The sequence below is a fragment of the Leptonychotes weddellii genome, chromosome 2, assembly GCF_054177405.1.
Source record: "Leptonychotes weddellii isolate Sample4059 chromosome 2, ASM5417740v2, whole genome shotgun sequence".
NCBI lineage: Eukaryota > Metazoa > Chordata > Mammalia > Carnivora > Phocidae > Leptonychotes > Leptonychotes weddellii.
In genome coordinates this window covers 81,919,359-81,943,293 of record NC_138370.1, presented here as the reverse complement: position 1 = coordinate 81,943,293, position 23,935 = coordinate 81,919,359, and the positions used below count along the sequence as shown (strand labels likewise).

General features: G+C 38.5%; 1 long non-coding RNA gene across 1 annotated transcript in view; it reads left to right on the top strand.

The window, feature by feature from the left end:
* Positions 1-23,191, top strand: part of LOC115941085 (uncharacterized) — an 88,733-nt gene extending 65,542 nt beyond the window's left edge. Inside the window, exons 4-7 of the long non-coding RNA XR_014142873.1 lie at positions 5,572-5,663; positions 7,898-7,938; positions 13,192-13,304; positions 22,641-23,191. This is a non-coding gene — a long non-coding RNA (uncharacterized LOC115941085). The remainder of the gene's footprint in view (positions 1-5,571; positions 5,664-7,897; positions 7,939-13,191; positions 13,305-22,640) is intronic.
* The last annotated feature ends 744 nt before the right edge of the window (positions 23,192-23,935 follow it).

Below are 23,935 nucleotides of genomic sequence, written 5' to 3'. Positions count from 1 at the left end.
GCTATTGTGGACATTGCTGCTATAAACATTGGGGTGCAGGTGCCGCTTTGGATCACTACATTTGTATCTTTGGGGTAGATACCTAGCAGTGCAATTCTGGGTCATAGGGTAGCTCTATTTTCAACTTTTTGAGGAACCTCCATACTGTTTTCCAGGGTGGCTGCACCAGCTTGCATTCCCACCAACAGTGTAAGAGGGTTCTCCTTTCTCTGCATCCTCGCCAACATCTGTCGTTTCCTGACTTGTTAATTTTAGCCATTCTGTACTCTTCATTCCTGTGACTTATTTTATAACTAGAAGTTTATTCCAGTTATGAACCTCTTAATCTCCACCTATTTCACCCACACCCCTCTGGCAACCACCAGTTTGTTCTCTGTATTTAAGAATCTGTTTCAGTTTTGTTTGTTCATTTGTTTTGTTTTTCAGATGCCACATGTAAGTGAAATCATACGGTATTTGTCTTTCTCTGTCTGACTTATTTCACTTAGCCTGATACCCTCTAGGTCCATCCATGTTGTTGCAAATGGAAGATTTTATTCTTTTTTTATGGCTGAATAATATTCTGTCATGTAGATATACCACATCTTCTTTATCCATTCATACACTGATAGATAATTCAGTTGCTTCCATTATTTTGGCTATTGTAAGTAATGCTGCAATAAACATAGGGGTACATATATCTTTTTGAATTAGTGTTTTCATTCTCTTTGGGAAAATACCCAGCAATAGATTTACTGGAGCATATGATATTTTTATTTTTAATTTTTTCAGGAATTTTCATACTGTTTTCCACAATGGTTGTGCCAATTTTGTTGTGCTGGTGCCAATTCCACCAGCAGTGTGCAAGAATTCCCTTTTCTCCACATCCTCAACAACACTCATTATTTCTTGTCTTTTTGATACTAGCAATTTTGACTGGTGTGAGGTAGTATCTCACTGTGGTTTTGACTTGCATTTCCCTAATGATTGGTGATGTTGCACATCTTTTCATGTGTTGTTGGCCATATGTATGTCTTCTTTGGAAAAATGTCATTTAGGTTCTCTGCCCATTTTTGGATTGGATTGTTTGTTTGTTTTTTGTTATTGGGTTGTATACGTTCTTTATATATTTTGGATATTACCCCTTATTGAATATATCATTTGCAAATATCTTCTCCCATTCAGTGGGTTGCCTTTTTGTATTATTGATGGTTTCCTATACTGTGCAAAACCTTTTTATTTTGATGTAGTCCCAATAGTTTATTTTTGCTTTTGTTTCCCTTGCTTCAGGAGACATATCTAGAAAAATGTTGCTATGGCTGATGTCAGAGACATTACTGCTTATGTTGTCTTCAAGGATTTTTAAGGTTTCAGGTCTCATATTTAGGTCTTTCATCCATTTTGAGTTTATTTTTGTATATGGTGTAAGAAAGCAGTCCAGTTTTGTTCTTTTGCATGTAGCAGTCCAGTTTTCCCAGCATCATTTGTTGAAGAGACAGTCTTTTCCCATTGGATATTCTTCCCTGCTTTGTGGAATTATAATTGACCATATAGGTGTGGGTTCATTTCTGTATTTTCTATACTGTTCTCTTGATCTGTGTGTCTGTTTTTGTGCTAGTACCATACTATTTTGATCACTACAGCTTTGTAATATAACTTGAAGTCTAGACTTGTGATGCTTCCAGATTTGCCTTTTATTTCTTTTCTTGTCCAACTGCTACAGCTGAGACTCCTGGTACTGTGTTGAATAAAAGTGTCAAGAATGGACATCCTTGTCTTGTTCCTCATCTTAGAGGAAAAGCTTTCAGTTTTTCACCATTGAGTATGATATTAGCTGTGGCGTTTGTCCTTTCTGGCCCTGATAGCATTGCTGGTTTCTAATGTATTACAACAAATATTCACCATACATCATCTATTTTCAAGATTCTTTGAAACTCTACTGTAATGGTAAGCTTATTTAGAAATGGAACAATTACATTAAAACTAACATTTGGTAATTTAAGCAATTTATAAATGCTTGTATTGATAAGCATACTTTACTCAGAAGTATTTTTACTGTGGAATATCTCAGAATTGCATTACATCTTTGAGAATTATTTGGTTTGCCAAATGATTTTTTTTATTGTGGTAGAATTCACATACTATGAAAGTCACTGTTTAACCATTTTTAAATGTGCAATTCAGTGGCACTTAGGATATTCACAGTGTCATGCAACTTTCAACACTATCTTGCTCCCTCATTTTCATCACCCCAAAAAATCAGCAGGAGACATTAAGCAATCACTCCCATTTGCCCCTCCTCACAGCCTTTAGATACCACTAATCTGTTTTCTGTTTCTGTAAATTTGCCTACTCTGGGTATTTCATATAAATAGAATCCTACACTATGTGGCCTTCTGTGACTGGCTTCTTTTACTTAGCATATTTTCTAGGTTCATAAATGTTTTAGCATGTATCAGTACTTCATTCCATTTCTAAGGCTAAATAGTATTCCATTGTATGTATATACTACATTTTGTTTATTCATTTATCTGTTGATTGACATTAACATTTATCTGACCTTTTGATGTGAATAGTGCTGCTACGAACATTCATGTTCCTGTTTGAGTCCTTGTTTTTTATTCCTTTGGGTATATACCTAGGAGTGAAATTGTGGTCATATGGTAATTATATGTCTGAGTTATTGAGGAATTGCTAAAAACTGTCACCATTTTACATTCCCACCAGTAATTGTATGCGAGTTCCAATTTTTCCATATCCTCATCAACATTTGTTATTTTTGTTTTTTAAAAATAAGTATAGCCACTCTACAAGTGATTTTAAACCTTAATATAAATTCTTATCCCTCCTTGGGGCGTATTTATAACTCTACATTGTGTATTTTCTGGACACTTTTGAGTTGGTCCATTGCTGCATTGAGGGCACTTGTTCCCTGGGCAGGAGTGGGGTGCTCTTTGTGATTTCTGGTTAATGATAATAGTGCTCTCTGACCACCTGCACTATGTTGTTTGGGTATGTTAGACTTGGAGTGTTACTGTTGATTGCTGTGGACAGTTTTCATCTTTGCAGGGAAAATTTAAAGGTTTATGGCTAGAGTGAAGACTGTTCCTGGACATATTTTTACCACCTCCAAGTAATTCTATGCCAACAAATATAGGATAAGTAATTATTCATACTGTTTTGATGTCAGAGGGTACATTTGTAATAACTTCTGTAATTAGAGTTATTTGTAATAACTCTTATTACACTTGTAATAACTCTTCTGCTAAAAAGAAGCAGTGTCTTCTATTAGAAAATTGTTTTAGATTGCAGTATTTTGGCAACTTTAAGAGTTTTACTGTCTATTTTATGGTAACATTTTCTTCTCTGAGAGACAAATTTACATAATAAAATATGTAAGGAATTGTATTAAGCAGCAATGTTTAAGTACATTGTTATATACAGGCTTAAGATCCTAACCTGAACTTTTGAATAAATATACAACAGAGGTGTTTTAGTTCACTTAGGGGTGATCAAGGCTACAGTATTTATGCCACATTTTCAATGTCACAGTCTGCTTTCAGAACCCAGAGGAGGTCTTTGAATTAAGTACAAAGATCTAGAGATAAATATAGAAAGACAGAGGTCCATTCTATTACTTAACAGTCTTCCTCAGGATGTGAGTTAGATGCTTAGGTCATTCAGTTAGGAAAAAAACAAAACAGAAACCAAATACAACTTATTGATTGGTTAGGGATGTGGGTTAAATATTAGGCTGCTATTTACTTTATCCTGCACTTCCCCAAAGAAGCCCATTAAGTAGAAACACAAATGTATGGAAATCACTTTAACACTACCTGATACTATACTATTGGGAAAGAAATTCTAGCTTTTTCAGAGAGAAACACTTATTACTAGTATAAAGCATCTCAAAAGATATCAGATAGTCTTCAAAGTGCTAATAGTCTGTTTAACTGGGGCAGAAACCATTAGTTAAATAAGAAAATTAATGAAAGAGTGGTAGAGAATAAAAGGCAAAGAAACCTATATCTCATAGTTTTTAGCACATAAACATTGGATTTTAAGAAACACTGCTATAGAAAAAGAAAGAAAAGAAACACTGTTGTACAATGACCTGCATAGTAGGCTTTGAATAATGTAGGAAAGAGAAAATGCTATAAATTGAACTGAACTAAAATACTTAACTTAAAGAAACAATCTGTATTTGTTGCTATCCTCAAAGGAGTTCAATTTTTCTATTTACCTGTCATTCAATAATGTTTATCTAGTGCCTTCTACATGCCAGGCACAGAGCTGAAGCAAGGAGTTGAGATGATGAACGGACAGGGAGTGAGAGGAATACAAAGATGTGCAGTCATAGAAGTACGTACAAAGGTCAGGAGCATTCAGGAGGAAGAAAGAGGAGGAAGACATTATCTGTCAATGGTGGCATATTTGAGGAAATTAACAAAGGAAGTGACTTGAGCTCAATTTTGAAGGTAAATACTGGTTTATCAGGAAGACAATGTGCAAGGAAATTTTGAGTAGCTAGAGCAACGTGGGCTAATACAGAGGCAAGAAACTATACAGTGTGCTCAGGAAAGACAAATAGTTTGGCATTGGTAGTTTTGAAAGTGTAAGGTTTGAGGAGGAATAGTGAAACATGAGTCTGGAAAGATATTCAAGGCCTGGGTCATGGAGTCTTTTTATTCCATGATAAGGGGCTTAGAATTTATTCAGCAGGTACTGACCAGCCATTTGATTGCTTTAAACAGAGGATTGGCTTGGGATTTTTGCCAAGATATTATGTGGAGCAGTGTTTCTCCTAGGACCATACACATTAAAATCTTCTTCCCTCATATGTGGAATTTAAGAAACAAAACAGAAGAACATAGGGGAAGGGAAGGAAAAATAAAATAAGATAAAAATAAAGAGGGAGGCAAACCATAAGAGACTCTTAACTCTATGAAACAAACTGAAGGTTGCTGGAGGGGAGGTGGGTGAGGGATGGGGTACCTGGGTGATGGGCATTAAGGAGGGCACTTGATGTAATGGGCACTAGATGTTATATGCAACTAAATTCTACCCCCCAAACTAATAATATACTATATATTAACTAAATTGAATTTAAATAAAAAATTTAAAAAAAATCTGCAGTGCTTGCTAAAAATTCAGAGCTCTGAACTGCATTCCAGATCCACTGAATCAGATTTTCTGCATGGGGGTGGGGGTGGGGGTGAGGGTGGAAATCAGCATGTTCAACTAGCTTCCAGAAAGATTCCCTTGCACCCTGCAAGGATTGAAGGAATGGGCAAGACTGAATGCAGAGAGATCATCTAAGAGGTGATATGATACTCCAGGTGAGAAAGTTTGAGGAGGCAAGAGTGGGGATAGAAGGATGAAGAGTAGATGATGAACTTGAAAGATATTTTAGAGATAAAATTAAATGCAGTTGGTGATTAAATCAGTGAAGAGGATTCAAGCCAGGTTTCTGTCTTAATTGGGTCATGCACCAATAGTTTGTATTGTTTTAATAAATTATAATTTTTCCTTGAACTCTAGGATTTAAAAATTTTATGCATCTCTAAATTTGTTTTATTGTTTCCTTTTCAGGCCAATTCGTTGTTTTATTGTTGTTGAGTTTTACAGTAGAAAAAGTGGAAAAATTGTGGATTTGTTAATATCTGTTAGAGTCAACTTACCAGGTAAATATTTATTCATTTAGTTGTATTTCCCAAAGTACCTAGTTGCTTCTATGAATAGAATGAACAAACAGTTTTATTTCTGATATTTCTGAGAGAATTTATACTTATAAAATTTAAAGTCTAATTAATCTTACAACCAAAGCCATTGGAAGCATGAACAATGAGCTGGAGACACAGTGAGTTTAGTAGATTGATCTTTCAAGTCAGGCAAAAATCAACAAAATTTCAAGTATGTACATTTGTCTCTGTCACTGTCCCTTTTTTATCTCTTCCTTTCTAGTCCTATCCTGAAGAAGAGATTCCTTATATATTCCTTGGGCCTATTGTTACTCTTACTAACTAAAGTGCTGACAGATAAGAACCAAAGCTATAATTCTTTTAAGGAGTTTGGCAGGGATTATAGTGCTCACCCATCTCTATGCTTCCCTACATTTCCCAGCTGCCTATGCAATTAGGTTGGCCATGTGACTGAATTCTGGCCCACAGAATATAAGTGGAAATGATATTCTCCACTTGTCGGCTTCCATGATCTGCATCCTGTGAATCTAAAACATCCTTTACCATCCATCTTCCGTCCTCTCTTTATCTCATCCCTGGTTCCCTTAAATGATTCCAAACATCTGCATTAGATGTTACATGAGCAAGAAATACTTTTATTAATGTCAGGTCACTGAGATTCTAGTTTATTCTATAGCATAGCATTGTTTATTCTGATCAATGCATAGATTATTTTTAGTTGACTAAGGGAATTTCAGTTACAGATGGATGAAAATAATGATAAAATGACAGTAACCAGGGTGACTTTCTTGGGGTAAAAAGGGATTCTTTTGATACAGCCTTAAATCACATCATGAAGACTGCTCTCCTTGAGCCCTGAGAATATTGTATTGACATTAGAATTTGTCTCTTACTTCTTTGGTCCTGCTCACATCATGTGTCAGGTTTTTTTTAATTAAAATGGGGTGACTAATACCCATGTAATAGAATTATTATGGGGATTAAAAGAGATGCCATATGTAAAGTGTCTAGACCAGCGCCTAGCACATAGCAGGTGCCAGAGCCATCCTGGGAGAGCATCAGAGATGCAATCCCCATAATTAACTTTGTAAATTTCTGATGTGATTCACAGATGGGTGTTATTTACATTAGTGACATTTAGTAGTTTTTAAATTCTTATTTAAAAATTGCACTCTCCAAATTCCAGTGTCAAGGGGGTCTGACTGCCCTGCCCAAGTTGATGCATAGATAAGTGCCCAAGTAAATGGTAATTATTGTTATTTCCTGTTACTCTTCAAAAGGAGGCAAGGGCAACACTGCCATTGTGAGGATGATTATTCTCCAGGCTTGGGCCAGAAAGGCTGAATCTCTATGGTTTTGGCTATTAGCTGGGCTGTGGTGTGCAACTGATTGGATTGATGCCAATCTGACTGATTTGTTCTAAAGGCCAGAAAAACTGGACTGAGCCGTGGGCATAATAACCATGTGTTCTAATCATGTTTATCCTCAACTTGTTTCTTTCTGTTAACAATAGCAGGAAGAGTGTTGGTGGGGATGGTGTGATGGATTTCAAAAGACCTGAGATCAGACCTCAGTAGTTCCCAGCTTTACTACTGTGTGACCATGAAGACTTACTTAACCTTCCCAGCTTCATTTCCTCACCTTTGAAATGAGAGGTTGGACTAGAGGATCTTTAAGGATCCTTTCTCTAATCTATCATAACCCAAACGTAGTTGAAGTTCCACATGGCTCAGTCTCAGTGCAAGAATGAATTCAAATAAGTGGTATGGTACCCAAAAAGTAACTAGAGTTCTTAAAATATTTTTTTACTTTCTCAATAAACTGCTAGATGGGGTGTGCATTTTCCTGGGAGGGTATTTTTTTTTTTTAAAAATATCTTTATTGAGATACAATTCACATACCATACCATTCACCCATTTAATGCATACCATTTAGATTAGATTTTAGTATGTGATAGGCATTCTTAATATAAAAAAAATCTCTCTACTTCACTGTCATCCTCATTCCCTTCCACATGTACATTTGGGGCTCCCCAAAATTCTGAATCTCTCACTGACACCACCCAATCTCACAAATTCTCCCCAGCATCCATTCCACTTGATTCTCTGGCCTCCCTCCCTCCTTTCTCCTCTTAACACCTCTCTTAGCTCTTTAATATAGAGATCAACTGGGACTGGTTTGTTTTCTATTTTTATCTCTATCTGCTCATTATTCAGATTCCGAGCAACAAAGGAGAGTCCAAGAACAACCTGGACAGGTGAGAAATTTTTCCCTTTAGACATAAGAGGGGGACATGGGGTCTGGAGAGAAGACTGTGAAGGTTTCTGCTTAAATATTCCTCTTCCTATTGCACTATGGGCACAGCATGTCTTGTTCTCCCACTTGTTCTTCCCCTCTGTGCCTCCAGTCAGCTCAGCCATCGTGCAGAAGTGGAAGTACATGTCTTTGCCCCCTGCTCAAAATAAAGCTGTTACCTTTCTAGCCCTGTCCGCCATGGTGCTGAGCAGCCAGGGATGCATGGTCTCAGACATGTTTACCAAGTAAAACACTGACTTGAGGGGCGCCTGGGTGGCTCAGTCGTTAAGCGTCTGCCTTCGGCTCAGGTCATGATCCCAGGGTCCTGGGATCGAGCCCCACATTGGGCTCCCTGCTCAGCGGGGAGTCTACTTCTCCCTCTCCCACTCCCCCTGCTTGTATTCCCTCTCTCGCTGTGTCTCTCTCTGTCAAATAAATAAATAAAATCTTTAAAAAAAAAAAAAAAAAAAAGAAGTGGAAGTACAATGTTCTTCTGGAAGGCCTAGAGTTTCAGGGGTTAAACTGTTGAATTAATTTCTCACAGAGTGACACAGATTCCATTTGTCTCATTTGTGCTGTAAAATTGTAAGGCTGTACTTGCATTGCTTTTCACCTCTACCTGAAGGAAGCAGGGCTCTTGATAGCATCTCTGGTATGATGTGGGTGTGTCCATGCAGTGCAGGCCTGCCCTTGCCTGCTGCGGCAGGTCCCTGCCTGATAAGGCCACACCAGGCCTCTCAGCATTTTGGGAAGTCATCTCCATGCAGGGTGAAAATTTCAATGTGACCCAGTTTATTCAGTGGGTTGTTTTACTGAATTTCATACTGATGAAAATCAATTAAAGAATAAATATTTATTAAGCACCTGCTGTGTTCAAAATACACCCTAAGTATTCTGTGTAATGCATAGTCCCTAGCCTCATGCAGTTTTAAAATGGAGAAGTACATAAAAGCACATTGAACATTTTGATATTAGACTGGAAAAGAAGCTTATCTTTTAGGACAAACTTGAATTTTGTTTAATGGAAAATATTTTTGTAATAGATTGATTAATAATGCATTGGTTTTTTTTTTTAGAAACAAGTCATTTATTTTTTTAAAGACTATTTGAGAGAGAGAGAGAGTGTGCATGCACAGGAGTGGGGGGAGGGGCAGAGGGAGAAGCGACTCCCTGCTGAGCAAGGACCCTGGGATCGTGACCTGAGCCGAAGGCAAACACTTAACCAAGTGAGCCACTCAGGCACCCCAATAATGCATTGTTTATTGTAAAATTTTTTGGAGCACACAGAAGGAGAAAATATAAAGGATGAGAAATTCTGCTTCCTAGAAATAACTAGTGTTAGACTTTTGATGAACATTCTTCCAGCCATCTAGCTATGCATACACACACACACACACACACACACACACACATATATTATACTTACATAATTTTACATAAATAGATTTATAATATACTTACTATTTGTAACCTGCTTTTTTCTCAGAAGTTTGTCAGAAACTGTTTATCAGTAAATATAGATGAACATCATTATATTTAATTATAGCAGAGTGTTCAATTGTATCACCATAATTTAACTAATCCTCTATTAATAGAAATTTAAATTATTTCCAGTTTTTAAAATATTACAGACAGTCATTACATATGTGTCCAATTATGCCCTTAACATAAGTTCTCTGGAGGTGGAATTGCTTGGTCAAATAATATGAGCATTTAAACTTTTGATACATAATACCACACTTCCCTGAAAAACAAAGCCCCTTGTTTCAGATGCTGTCATCCCCTTGGTCCACTCTGGAGGGCCCTCAGATGGAACAAACTTACGGCCTCTTGTGTGTCTTTGTTAAGGACATTCTCTAGCTGTGGAGTCCTTCCACAGTTGAGGAGCAGGAAGTGCCTAAAGTTTGGGAGTTAATGTGACCCCTGACTTATAAATGATATGAATTGGTAAATAATGCCCCAGGTTTTTTGCCGCTTGGTGGGACTGTTCTGAAGGTGTTCAGAGGAATTCAGTCCATTGCCTGTAGTGGTACCCTGCTCATTAACTCACTTATTTGCCTTCCTCTCTTACTGCCTCACTTCTCCACTCCTTGCTTGGCTTCCTGGGACTTGTACTTAAATCTTAGACTCAGAGTCTGCTTTGGAGGGAACCCAAAGGAAGACATCCTTCTTATTGCAGCTGAAAAGTATGCAGAATATGCCCCCACCAAAGAGGTCCATGTCTTTTTTTTTTTTTTTTTAAAGATTTTATTTATTTATTTGACAGAGAGAGACACAGCGAGAGAGGGAACACAAGCAGGGGGAGTGGGAGAGGGAGAAGCAGGCTTCCCACTGAGCAGGGAGCCCGATGCGGGACTCGATCCCAGGACCCTGGGATCATGACCTGAGCTGAAGGCAGTCGCTTAACCAACTGAGCCACCCAGGCACCCAAGAGGTCCATGTCTTAATCTCTGGAAGTTGTGAAAATGTTATCTTACATGGCAAAAGGGACTTTGTAGATTTAATCACATATTAAGAACCTTGAGATAGGAAATTATCCTGGATTATCTGAATGGCCCCAGTATAATCACAAGGGTCCTTCAAAGTGAAGGAAGGAGGGAGAAGAAGAGAATCAGAAGGAAATGTGAAGAATAGTCAGATGCAGTGGTATTTGCTTTGAAGATGGAGAAAGAGGGCCATGAGCCAAGAGTTATGGGCAGCTTCTAAAAGCTGGAAAGGGTAAGGAAATAGATTCTCCCTTAGAGCCTCTGGAAAGGAACCTGCCCTGCTGACACCTTGATTTTAGCCCAGTAAAACTTGTGTTGGACTTCTAACCTAATAGAACTGTAAGATAATAAATTTGTGCAAAGTTTGTAGTAATCTGATATGGTAGCAACAGAAAGTTAATACAGGAAATTAAAGAATACAAGACAACTTATGCCAGAAGCATCATATGGTACTTATTATTCCAAAAGAGAGGTATGAACAATGGGACTTGAAGAAGGAAGGAATCATGAAATGTGTTCCTTCCTCTTGAGTGCTGTCATTGTTGCTTGTGGGTGAGTTTAGAGTAGATGACTCAAAGACCACTAAATATATACTTGTGGCCAGAAACTCTTCCCAACAAGCTGAGGGTTTGTGTGAGTTTTAATTTACTTGAAAATTCTGTCAGGCTTTTAAAAAATTTAGTGTGTATAAAAATTACCTGGGAAAATAAAACGTCAAAAAAAAGATCATCTGGGGAAATAGTTAAAAATGCAACTCCTTGGATCTCATTTGCCAGAGGTTTTGAGTCAAAGGTCTGGAATAAGGTCCAGGAATTTGCATTTAAAACTGTTATTCTGGGGCACCTGGCTCGCCCAGTAGGTTAAGTGGTTAAGTGTCTGTCTTTTGATTTCAGCTCAGTCCATGATCTCAGGGTTGTGAGATCAAGCCCTGCCTTGGGCTCCGCCCTGGGAGCCTGCTTAGGATTCTCTCTCTTCCTCTAGCTCTGCCCCTCCCCTGCTCATACTCTCTCTCTCGCTCTTAAAAAAACAAAAAACAAAAAACAAAAAAAACACAAGGGATACCTGGGTGGCTCAGTTGGTTAAGTGTCTCTCGGTTTTGGCTCAGGTCATGATCTCAGGGTCATGAGATCAAGCCCTGCATTGGGCTCTGTGCTCAGCGTGGAGTCTGCTTGATAGTCTCATTCTCCTCCGGCCCCTACCCCCTCACACTCTCTGTATCTCTCTAAAATAAACAAATAAAATCTTTACAATAAAAAAAGCAAAAAACAAAAAAACTAGGTTATTCTGACACATGTTGCTTCAGGGACCCTCTTACTAAAAACCCTTGCTCCTTGGTGGCTAGGGATGAGGTCGCCATGGCACATACTTTGTCAGGCAGGTTGTGTAGATAAGATTAAAAAAGAAGGAAATCACTAGAAATTATCTACTATTGTATCGTGAAAAAATCCTATTTTAGTTTCTGTTTGAGGGACTCAGTCACAACAGTAATTAGAGTGAACTGAAGCCTGCTTTTAATAGATGGAAGTGAACTATGTCACTAGAGACAGAGTATCTGGACCCCTGGACCCCTGAGGATCCTTTGATCTTCTGGTTGCAGTAACATTTCCTCATTTAGCTAATGGGCATATCATTTCCAGATGACCTTGGAGAGCAGGGCACTTTGGCTTTTACTCACTGGTAGAAGCACACTCAAACGTTTGGGCCATGCTAAGGATTGCAGATGTGCTGAAGGGTGTCTTGGATCTTGTCCAGTGAGGGCTGTTGGAGGTCACCAGAAAAGAATGCTTACATTTGCCTCATGCCTGTTTGAAGGAGGGTCTATGCTTGTCTAGCTCCGTGCAGCTCTCTGAAATGTCAGAAGATAAGAAATGCCTCTCAGCACGGAGGCTTCCAGACACATATGTGACAAGAAATCTGGCATGAGCTTTACAAGTGTCAGATGTCTAGGATAAAGCAATATGGGTATAGTATTTCTAGTGCTATTTTGGTGCCTTGTGCATGAGCCTGCAGCATTAGAAAAACTGCTTTTCAGCTTTGGGTGATAGCCTTACTGGCGCTCAGTGTGCATGTCTGAAAGTACAGTTGGGTCACAAACTAGTGACGGGCCTCAGCAAGTCACCTATAATCATGGTACCAAGATTTGAGGGAATGCTCTTGAGGGACCCAGGCATTCCATAGCCTATGATAACTGTTAACAGCCACAGAACCTCTCATCAGATGGTGCTGTATAAGCATTAATCAACTCTTGCAACACTCGTGTGAAGTTGGTAAACACTCTTATCCTTGTTTCTCATACAGGGAACTAAAGCACGGAGAGGTCCAACAGAGAGGGTCACAGACTTAGCTGATTTACTTTTCTTATTGTTTAATGATATCAGGTGAATGATTTCAAAATGAATTTCCATTTTATATAATTCAGGGAATATGTCTCCTGGCGAGAGAGCATTTTTGGCAGTTGTGACTTGCTGAAAGACTTGAAGTTCCCAGTCTGGCTGTTCATTGGTTAGGAGCAAATGCCTGGGGCACTTGGCTTAACAACTGTCATAAATGGTGAGAAAAAATGTGTAAGAAAAAACAAAATATGGTAATGTAGTGAGGTTGTTACGGCAATAATATCCAAATAGGAATACTGTATATAAAGTCTGAATATTACTCCCTTCTCACCCTAGATATTTGACACTGACTGGATCCTCTTTTAATTTTGTTTCTATTTATTTATTTTTTGGAAGTCCATTGGTAAGCTGTGGACACCATCGTTTAAGAAGGTTAAGAAGAACTTAAAATGGAGAGTCCCTTGAATGATTCAAATGTGGAAAAAGAAAACCTTTGAGAAAAGATAAAGGTATTGTTATTAACTTGTAGAAAGAAGGTTGATGGAGAATTATGTGGTCTCTAAACATATCACAAAGTATTATTTTGTAGAAGGCAACTGATTCTCTTAATTCTCTTAATTGATAACAAAACTTGAAAAAGTGGGTTCAGACCAGAGTCTGAAGTGTTTGAAGAGTCATAAGAAATAATTTTCTGGTGTTGAGAATGACTAAAAACCAAAATAAGCTACCCAGAAAGGAGCTGCCCCTTTCGGAAGGTCTCTTATAAATAGGTTAAATCAGCAAGGCATGGTAGTGTTTCCAGTAACCTAAATGGTTTGCCTGGTAGTCACAGGAGTGAGTTTTTTTTTTTCTTTCATCCTTTTACTTGGAAATAAGTTTAGACTTACAGAAGAGTTGTAAAACTAGTACATAGAGTTCCTATACCTATAGGTATACCCATACCCAGCTTCTCCTTATGTTAACATTTCACACAACCATGGTACAATTACCAAAAGGAATTAACAGCACTACAAAGTGGGAGTGGGAACTTTTGAAGAGGAGGCAGGATGGGCCTATGGACAACCACAAATCCTTCAACAGAACAAATCATTTTTATTTGTTTGATATATTGGAATTCCACATGAGACTTTAAACAAATGGTTTTATTGCAAAAACTTTTAAAACCATAAACCTAGAAACAGGTATAGTTAGACTGACCTGTTAGGGAGTATTGTGTTTGGTAGACATTTGTTGATATAGCTCAATGGTACATATACTTTTTGTTGTTTCTTTATCTCTTCTGGTTTGTCCTGATTCATGTGGGGTCTTTATACTTGCTTTCTCACCAGCACCAAAAATGATTCCTGGCCCATAGTATATGCTTAATTAATATTTGTTCATTGAATCAAATAGGTATATTTACCCTTTTTTCATTTCTTCACATGGCTTGCTCCTTATTCAAATATCTGCTCAGGCCTTTCCTGACCACCCTAACTAAAATAGCATTCCCTTCCTCTCTCTTTCTACCCTGTGCTATTTTTTTTCTTTTTATTCAGAGTGTTTTTCACTACCTAAAATATTATTTGTTTGTTAATATGTTTGTTAGAAGTGTATGGTCTGTGTCCTACTAGCAGTAAGCTCCTCAACTATGACTTTGTCTTGTTTTGGATCCTTATGCCATTCTTATGCCTAGAATGATATCTGGTACCTGGGAGTTTACGTGAACACTTACTAAGAGAGTGAATGAATGAACACAGATATTATCACCTGTACTTTAAAGATACAAATAGTCACCTTCAGAAAGGTTCGCTTATTCATTTTTTTAAATTTACAATTTGTATATATAAAGACAGTTTGACTATTTTTTCCCAAAGATTTTTATCTATTTGAGAGAGAGAGAGAGAGAAAGGAAAGAAAGGGGCATAGGGAGAGGGAGAAAGAGTCTTAAGCGGACTCTGTGCTGAGCACAGAGCCTGACGTGGGGCTCGATCTCATGACCATGACTCTGAGATCACGACCTGAGCAGAAACCAAGAGTCGGATGCCTAATCGGCTGCATGACCCAGGCGCCCCTGGTTTGACTATTTTTTCAATCAGATCATTATATTTATAAACTTCCTTATGCCTTTCACTGATGTTGGAAAATTATTTCTCATTTTAATCTCAAATAGTTATACTGCAGCCAGTAATGTTGTAAGCATATTTTTGAAAGAAAAAAGATAAATTATATGAAACTCCTTGAGCTCTGAGAAAGATAACTACATTCAAGATCATTGTGTTGTCATTATTAATTAGTGTTATGCAAAAGCAAAAGAATCACACAGCCCTATCAGTATCATGGGAATCACACCACTCACTAGCTTAATAGGAACTCAGATCCCAGTAAATGAATTAAAATCATTCAAAATATTATGCATGTGGACATCCCACAGTAAGACAGCTGGACCATTTCTTAGGGCCAGCATCATTTATACACAGAGAAGTGTTAAAATGTTCTTGTTATCTGTCTATATGCATATGAGGAAAGTGCCTAAGGTATGTCTGCTATTTTTTTAACATTTTTTTTTCACACAAAGGCAAAAAAAAAAAAATCCTCATCATGATTCACTTGTGCAAGGTTTTAGAGAGGGCAATTTAGGGCAGCTCAGTCTGGACCTCTATGTTTTATCATGGCAATTTTTGGTTTAAGAGCTAGATAGAGGCTTTCCATTCCATTCTGAGTGTAGGGGGCAGAATAATGGCCCCCAGAGTTGTCATGTCCTAATTCTTGGAACCTGTGAATATTTAAGTTTATATGGGAAAGGGGAATTAACATTCACATGAATTAATATTGCTAATCAGCTCACCTTAAAACGGGGAGATTATCCTGGACTGTCTGAGTGGGCCCAGAGTAATTACAGGATCCTTAAAAGTGAAAGAGGAAGGCAGAAGAAAGTGTCAGAGGATAACGATGTGAGAAAGACTGACCATTGCTGGCTTTGATGTTGGAAAAGAGTAATGAGTCAAGAAGGTAGGCAGCCTCTAGAAGGCAAGAAAATGGATTCTCCCCTAGATCATCCAGAAAGGAATGCCCGTTTTAGCCTAGTGAGACCCATCTTTGACTTTTGGCCTTTAGACTTGTAAGATAATAGATTTATATTATTTTAAGCCACCAAGTTTGTTATAATTTGTTACAGTAGTGATAGGAAACTAATATACTGACTTTCATTTATACCCCTCCACAATCTTATCCCACCCGCCCTACCCAACTTTATCTCCCTTTTCTATCCAACTTCTGTTTTTCTGCTCCAGGGAGATCAGTTTCCTCTCTCCACATGCACCATGCTCATTATCACTCCCTAGCTGTTTGCCCTTGTGGAGGTTTCTATGATAGGGAAATAATTTCTCCATCTTGCTGAATGAATCTGTGTGGACATGCTTTCTTCTTCCCATAAATTGCTAGGTGAACCTTTTATCTGACTCTTCCGATGCCCAGATATAAAAGATTTCACCAGAATGAATTGAATTTTTGCATGTGCCAGCACTGATGTCATGAAAATGACAAAGATTAAAAGATGTCCATCGACTGATAAATAAATAAAGAAGTTGTGGCATATATATATATATACACACACACACACAATGGAGTATTATTCAGCCATCAAAAAGAACGAAATCTTGGGGCGCCTGGGTGGCTCAGTTGTTTATGCATCTGACTCCCATTTCAGCTCAGGTCATGATCTCAGGGATGTGAGATGGAGCCCTGTGTGGGACTCTGTGCTGGGTGTGGAGCCTGCTTAAGATTCTGTCTCTCCCTCTGCCCTTGCCCCACTGCTCATGTGCTCACATGCTCACTCTCTCATATGATTTCACTCATATGTGAAATTTAAGAAACAAAACATATGAACACAGGGGAAAGAAAAAAAAAAGAGGGAGGGAAGCAAACCATAAGAAACTCTTTTTTTTTTAAAGATTTTCCCATAAGAAACTCTTAACTATAGAGAACGAATTGAGGGTTGACAGAGGTGGGCAGGGGATGGGCTAAATGGGTGATGGGGATTAAGGAGGGCACTTGTGATGAGCACGGGGTGTTATCTGTAAGTGATGAATCACTAAATTCTACACCTGAAGCCAATTTTACCATATATGTTAACTAACTAGAATTTAAATAAAAACTTGAAATAAAAAAACCCACTTTTGCAGACACACACATTCACTAGTTGAAGAGATGTACACAGAAGCAGTTACAAAGCATCATGCCATATACTATAACTGAAATATGTTTAGAGTACTTAAAGAATGGAGGGAAAGGAATGACTGATTGCTTAATGGGGGCAGGCATAAGGATCACCGGTGGGGTTTAGGCAAGACTTCTCAGATAAGGGGATATATGGGCTGATTCATGAATGATGAAGCACCAAAAATATCCAAGGCCTCTGCTTCATTTATAGCATAGGCATGTTCTATAAATCTCAGAAAAGTTTTAAGATTTTTTGCTTTGCCTTTGAAAATAATAGTTGGCAGGACGCCTGGGTGGCTCAGTCAGTTAAGCGTCTGCCTTCGGCTCAGGTCATGATCCCAGGGTCCTGGGATCGAGTCCTGCGTCGGGCTCCCTGCTCCACGGGGAGCCTGCTTCTCCCTCTGCCTCTGCCTCTCTCTCTCTCTCTATCTCTCATGAATAAATAAATAAAATCTTAAAAAAAAAAAAAGAAAATAATAGTTGGCAAGATCTAACTAAAGTACAGAATAAAGATGGTAATAGGACCCACAGAGAAGGATCTGGAACCCTGGCAATGTTTTCAGAGGGCACCAATATAGCCTAGCCAATGCAGCAGTCCCTGAATCACTGTGTATGCAGGCAGATCAAGATTAACATGAGCAAATGAAGTGATTCCAATGCCATTAACATACTGATTGCAGTTAAGTGCATTGCTTGTTCAATAATTCTTCAGTACACTAAAAAATATTTAAAGTAATGGAAAACCAAAAACCTTTCCTATTCATAATACTACAAAAATATATTTGTCTTGCCTTCAACTTACAGTTCTATGTTTATGATTCTCAAATATATCTATCTCTAGTTTGATAATTTTCACTTTTACTCTAATCCTGGATTGAAAACCTCCTATAGGCCATTTCTGGTTAGAAGTTCTGTCATCACATCAGTGTTTACATGTCCAAAACCAAATTAATATTATCCAAGAACCCCAGTAATCTCTCTACAAATCTCAATTTCTGTTATATATTACCAATGTTATAGTCCCCAAGATTTTCTGAATTGAAAACAAGTTATAGCAGAAAAAATTCTGGAATAGTTGTCAGGATTTGGGGGTTTAGTTTAGATTCTGCTGCTCACACTTAAATAATTTTGGTTAATTCACATAACCATAAGGATCTGTTTCCTCATGGGAAAAATGAAGGGCTTAGGTTGGTAGTAGATGACTCATTCATTTTTTTTTTTTATTTTATTTTCATTTTTATTTTTTTAAGATTTTATTTATTTATTTGAGACAGAGAGAATGAGAGAGAGAGAGCACATGAGAGGAGGGAGGGTCAGAGGCAGAAGCAGGCTCCCTGCCAAGCAGGGAGCCCGATGCGGGACTTGATCCAGGGACTCCAGGATCATGACCTGAGCCGAAGGCAGTCGCTTAACCAACTGAGCCACCCAGGCGCCCGACTCATTCATTTATTTGACAAACATGTTTTCAGCATATATGATGTGTCAGTTGGTTATTAATAGAGCCTAGTGTGAGGATATGATGTTAATGAGCTAGGCACAGATCCTTACGTCACAGACCTATTATTCTCTAAATGTCTCCTATATCAGTCTTTCACTAAGCCCTATTGATTTTGTCCTCACTGTATCCCTTCTTTCTTTCTGTCTCCTGCTGCTATCACTTGAGTCAGAGAGAGTGCTCACTGACTCATGCTGAGGTGCCTGCTGGAACCCCCTCCCTGTCTTTCTCCAGTTTCTCCACACTAAGCCATGCTACGTGGTGTCCTCTTGTCAGGTAACTCTCCTCCTCAAGAATCTAATGCTTCTTATTGCCTCTTATAAATGATGTCCAGTTTTTTTAGACTATGTCAAAGGTCTTCTGTAATCAGTCCTTACCTTATGTCTAATTTTATCTCTCTTTACAACCCATCTTTTGTCAGGCCATTCTTCCCCAAACAAGGCTCACATCTGCATCTCCATGCTTGCTGAGTCTCCCTCCTGAAATATTTCCCGCCACCACACCTCCAGACTAACTTGATCCCACAAGGCTCAGTGAAAGCCACATATTTTCCAGGAAGGCTTCCCCAGAACCTACAGGCCACCACCCCCTCCCCCTCATTTATCTTCCAAGGCCCCTGGTGTGTATTTTGCATATTTTGGACATTTGGCTATAGAGTATTATAGCATCTTCACTTGTTAAATGTGTAGGTCTTATAGCTTCAATACATCTGAGAGCCCTTTAAGTATAGGTACTGTGTCAGACATTTCCTTTATGGTCCAGCCCAAGTCCAGGAACATGAAAGTCAAGTTTAAGATTGTAAAGACCTAAATCTAGCTGCCTGAGTTCTTAACATGGCTTCATCTTTTCCTAGCTATGTGACCATGGGCGATTTACTCCTCTTCTCTGAGCTTTTGTTTTTATATTTGCAAACTTGGAACAACAATATTACCTGCCTCAGTTACTCACTAGTTAATATGAGTAAGGGTCTAGAACAGATCTTGATACGTAGTGAGTGCTCAAAAAGTGTTAGCTAATATTCTTTCATTAGATTATTATTAGAATTAAATGAGGTAATTCATATAAAACCCTCACCGTAGTGCCTGGCCTGTAGTAAGTGTTCAGTAAATATTAGCCCTCATTATTACTATTCTGTTTAACAGGTGAGGAGGCTTTGTGGGGGAAAATGGCCATCATCATAATTATTGTCAAGTATTTAAAATTTATGAGATAGCATTATAACAATCTCTATTTTTTAAAGATGAGGAAACTGAGGTTTGGAGAGGTTGAATAACTGATGAAGTCACACACCTAAGAAATAACAGAGCAGATTGAATGCCCAGGATGCCTGACTGCAAAATCTGTACCTCTTAAGCCATTATTCTTCTGCTTCTGGTCCTGGACTAGGCAGTATGGGAGAAATTTGATCTGGTAGTGAAAATAAACATGGAATTTGTATCACATGGTCTTGGTCCTCATCCTGACTTTACCACTTACCTGGGTAGGATATTTAATCCTTCAGAGGTTATGTTTCCTTCCTTATCTGTAAGATGGAGACAACAATACCTCCTTCATATGATTGTGTTGGGAATTAAAGAGGTAACATAAGTAAAGTCCCAGCACAAGGCCTGGCCTTTAGTAGGTATTCAATACATTTTAGATTCCTTCTTCTTGCTCTCCCTTTTGAAAATTTGTGCTCAAGATTGTACTTTTTAGTGTGTTTAATTAGTCTGTGATATTAATTAAAATGCAGCATAGTGACCAGAGAAGATTCCTATAAGAGTCAGTATTCCATTGCCCTGACTTTGTGTTATAAATAACCAAACATGGCTGGTATTCATGACATGCGAACTCCTGGCACAGCTTATTCTCGACCACTGTCAATGCAGTGTTTCTAATTGATATAATTCTTTCTACAAGTTGGGGCATGTCCCAGGAGGGAAAATCTTTTGCCAAGCAGGTGGGGGTGAGTAAAGAATTTGAGCTTGCAAATATAATCTGAGTTGGGACTGCTTGGTTGTGCATGTGAGCAACAGAGAATGCTGGGACTTTGAGCAGGCATTTGAGTGAGCCTTTTGAAGGTCATATCCCTCTGGATGAGTATGCCACTGGAATTTTCCAAGGATTGTTTTATTTTAGTCTTTGGACTGAGTTGATGGTGATATAATATGTGGTTGAAAATAGCATGAATAATTAAGTTAGAGGCAACATTAATGTCCCTAGATGTTAATAAAAACAGCTACCAGGAATTCATAGATAGGAATTCCCTTCCCAAACTTGATTCCTAAGTAGGCACAAATTATAAGATACATTCCAACAGCTAGTAAGAGAAAACATCAGCCTCTTGTATGTGCCCTAACCTTCAAGTGGCAGTACAGAGGCTACACTTTCCTTTTCTTCCTTTTAAAATTTAATCAAGACGTGTTACATTACAGAGTGGATGATCCCCTGTGACTTCAATGCTCCCTCTGAGGGACAACTGCTGGGCAGTACAGCCAGCAAAGACAATCAGCACCTTGGGTTTCCATGTGCCTTCCTGTTCTGTTTCCCATCTGAGCTCTCATTTCAAAGATTCTTCATAATAGAATTCTATCTCATTCTATGGGATTAATTTTTTTTTTTTTTGAGAGAGAGAGAGGGTGGGGGTGGGAGGGGCAGAGGAAGAGGGAGAGAAAGAATCTTAAACAGGCTCCATGCCCAGCAGGGTTCGATCCCAAAACCCTGAGATCATGACCTGAGGGGAAATCAAGAGTCAGACGCTTAACCGACAGAGCCACCCAGGAGCCCTCATAGGATTAGTGAAATTATTTCCTAAGTATGTCCTGCTTAATAATTAGCATTAACATATTTGAAATATTGCACATCTGTGATAGAATGAAAGCAGTTGATCATTAAGAATAAAACCCTCAAGGGTTGCCTGGGTGGCTCAGTTGGTTAAGGGTCTGACTCTTTGTTTTGGCTCAGGTCATGATCTGAGGTTTGTGAGATCAAGCCCCGGGTGGGCTTCATGCTCAGTGGGGAGTCTGCTTAAGATTCTCTCTCTCCCTCTCCCGTTGTCCCTTCCCCTGCTTTGCTGTCTCTTTAAAATAAATAAATATTTTAAAAAAGAATAAAACCCTCAAAACAGCTACATAAGAGACATGTGGGTGATTTTATCAGAGAGATAAAAGTGTAGAACTCTGAACTTAGACTGAGTTCGAATTCTGGCTCTTTTACTTGTTGGCTGTGCATCTTGGGTAGGCTACTTAACCTGTCTGAAGCTCATAGGGTGTTGATGAAGATTAAATAATGCAATATATGTAAAGCCATAACACAGTGCCTGGCATGGAGACCTCTCAATAAATGTCAGCTTTTTAAATTTTTGTACATATCAATATTACAATGGTCTGCAAGGTTGGACTCTTCAAGAGGGAAATGAGGTGACATTTAAAAAGCCACTGAACTTGAAACTGACTGAAAAAAAAAGAAACTGACTAAATGTATTCTTTTAAAGAAACTTGCTTATCTGTAAAGAAAATGGCTGGATGGAGGAGCCTGGGACTCTTTTCATGGCCTCTTAATGGCTAGGAGAACCACAAAGAGAAAAGAAATAGGAGATGTTGGTTGATGGTATTGTCATCTCTATAATCTCTAAATTTATAGTCCAGTGAAAAGATGACACCATAAAAGAGAGAAATTCAAGTTAGATTAGCTTAAACATCTGCTTCTTCACTAAATCTGTCCACCATCCATCCATCCATCCATCCATCTGTCCATCCATCCATCCACTTGTTGATCACCTACTAGATTTCAGAAACAGCATTTTGCTGAGGATACAAAGACAAACAAAACAAAGTTCCATCTCTTAAGGTACTTACAGACTAGTAGGGGAGACAAATATGAAAACAAATGGTTTTAAGGCATTTCTAGACTAGTAGGGGAGACAGATAAGAAAATAAATGGTTTAAAAGATGATAGAGGAACATACAAAATACCATGGGAAATCAAAGGAAGGTATTGTCTTTATTTGGCTTTTACTGAATTCTAAGCAGTTTGTAAATGTCGATGCATCATTGTAGTAATAATTTTTGAGAAAAAAAGGGATACTTCCACATCAAATGCATGCATCTATTGTGTGACACATTCTGACTTCAGAAATGAAAATGGGTGAAAACTTTTTATCTTGCTCTTACAGGTAACAGAAATTGGAAGACACGAATTTAAAGGAGTCTCTCAGAGCACCCTTCGTCCAATGTGCCTTTCTGTTGAGACGCACGTAAAGATTTAGGAAAGGTCTTGCTGGAATTTAGTCTCCCGAAGTATCAAAGATAGCAGTTCCTGATGGATGAGGAAAGGTATAGAGGAGAGTGGTAATTGAACCCAGAACTGGGAAGAGATAGAACCTTGAGTTCTGGGCCTGAATTCTCCACATTCCCAGCGCTAGTGAGTGACCCATGCCAGAGCCTGAAAGCGGCAGCCCAGATGTTGCCTTTTCCACTCTCCTCCAAACAATGGGGCCCCCAACTCCAGTTTAAGAAGTCAGTGCCTCAGAAATGATTAATTGATTTGGAGCCTTTACCTATAAAGAGGCTTAGAAGAACCATAGGCCCAAAGTCTTTGAGATAAACATCATTGCTGGGCTTCTCTTGGGAAGTCATCAGTGCCTGAGGGAGGATCACTTCAGGTTACGTTGTAAAGACACATCCTTGTTGACTTCAAAATAAAACTTCAAAGATGACAATCCAACAGTTGTGAGGATGATTTTATCCTTATGAACTGTGGACAGAAACTGAAATAGGCTGGAGTCAGACATCTTTCTGGAGTGCAGATTAAATCTGTGAGTGTGTTGCTAATTTCACTGTAACTATGTCACCAATGGAAGGGTCTCATCTTCTGAAGCATGAGAGGCACCTTGGCTTAATGGAGAAAACAGGGGCTTTAAATAGCTACTGGCTATTCTTTTATTTAAACAAATTAACTTTGGGTAAATGACTTCTATGAGCCTATAAAAATAGTGAGAATGATGTTTACTTCAGTGGTTGTTGTGAATATTAAACTATGTGAGCTTGGTCCAGAATAATGCCTGGCAAAAAAAGGATTTACTTTTAGAGTTTTCTTGCTGGATATGGCAATCAGTCAGGCACTAAAGTGATTCATTCTCAGGGTATAACAATAATGAACATTTACTAAGTGTTTACTATGTGCAACATTCTATACTGGCTGATTTACACATTTTGTCGCATCTATATAATAAACCTTTAAGATAATAGTGTTATCCCTATTTTACAGATAAGAAGACTAGGCTCACACAGGGTCAGTAGTTTACCCAAGTTCACAGAATTAGCTGAGTATTAGATCTAGGATTCTTTCCTAGGTGGCTGACCCTGGAGCACATGTGTCTAACCACAGTATTATGACATATGTGGACTTGATAAGTGAGGACACCCAGAACTGTGGCATTCTCTCCTACACTATAAGGACCACTGTGGG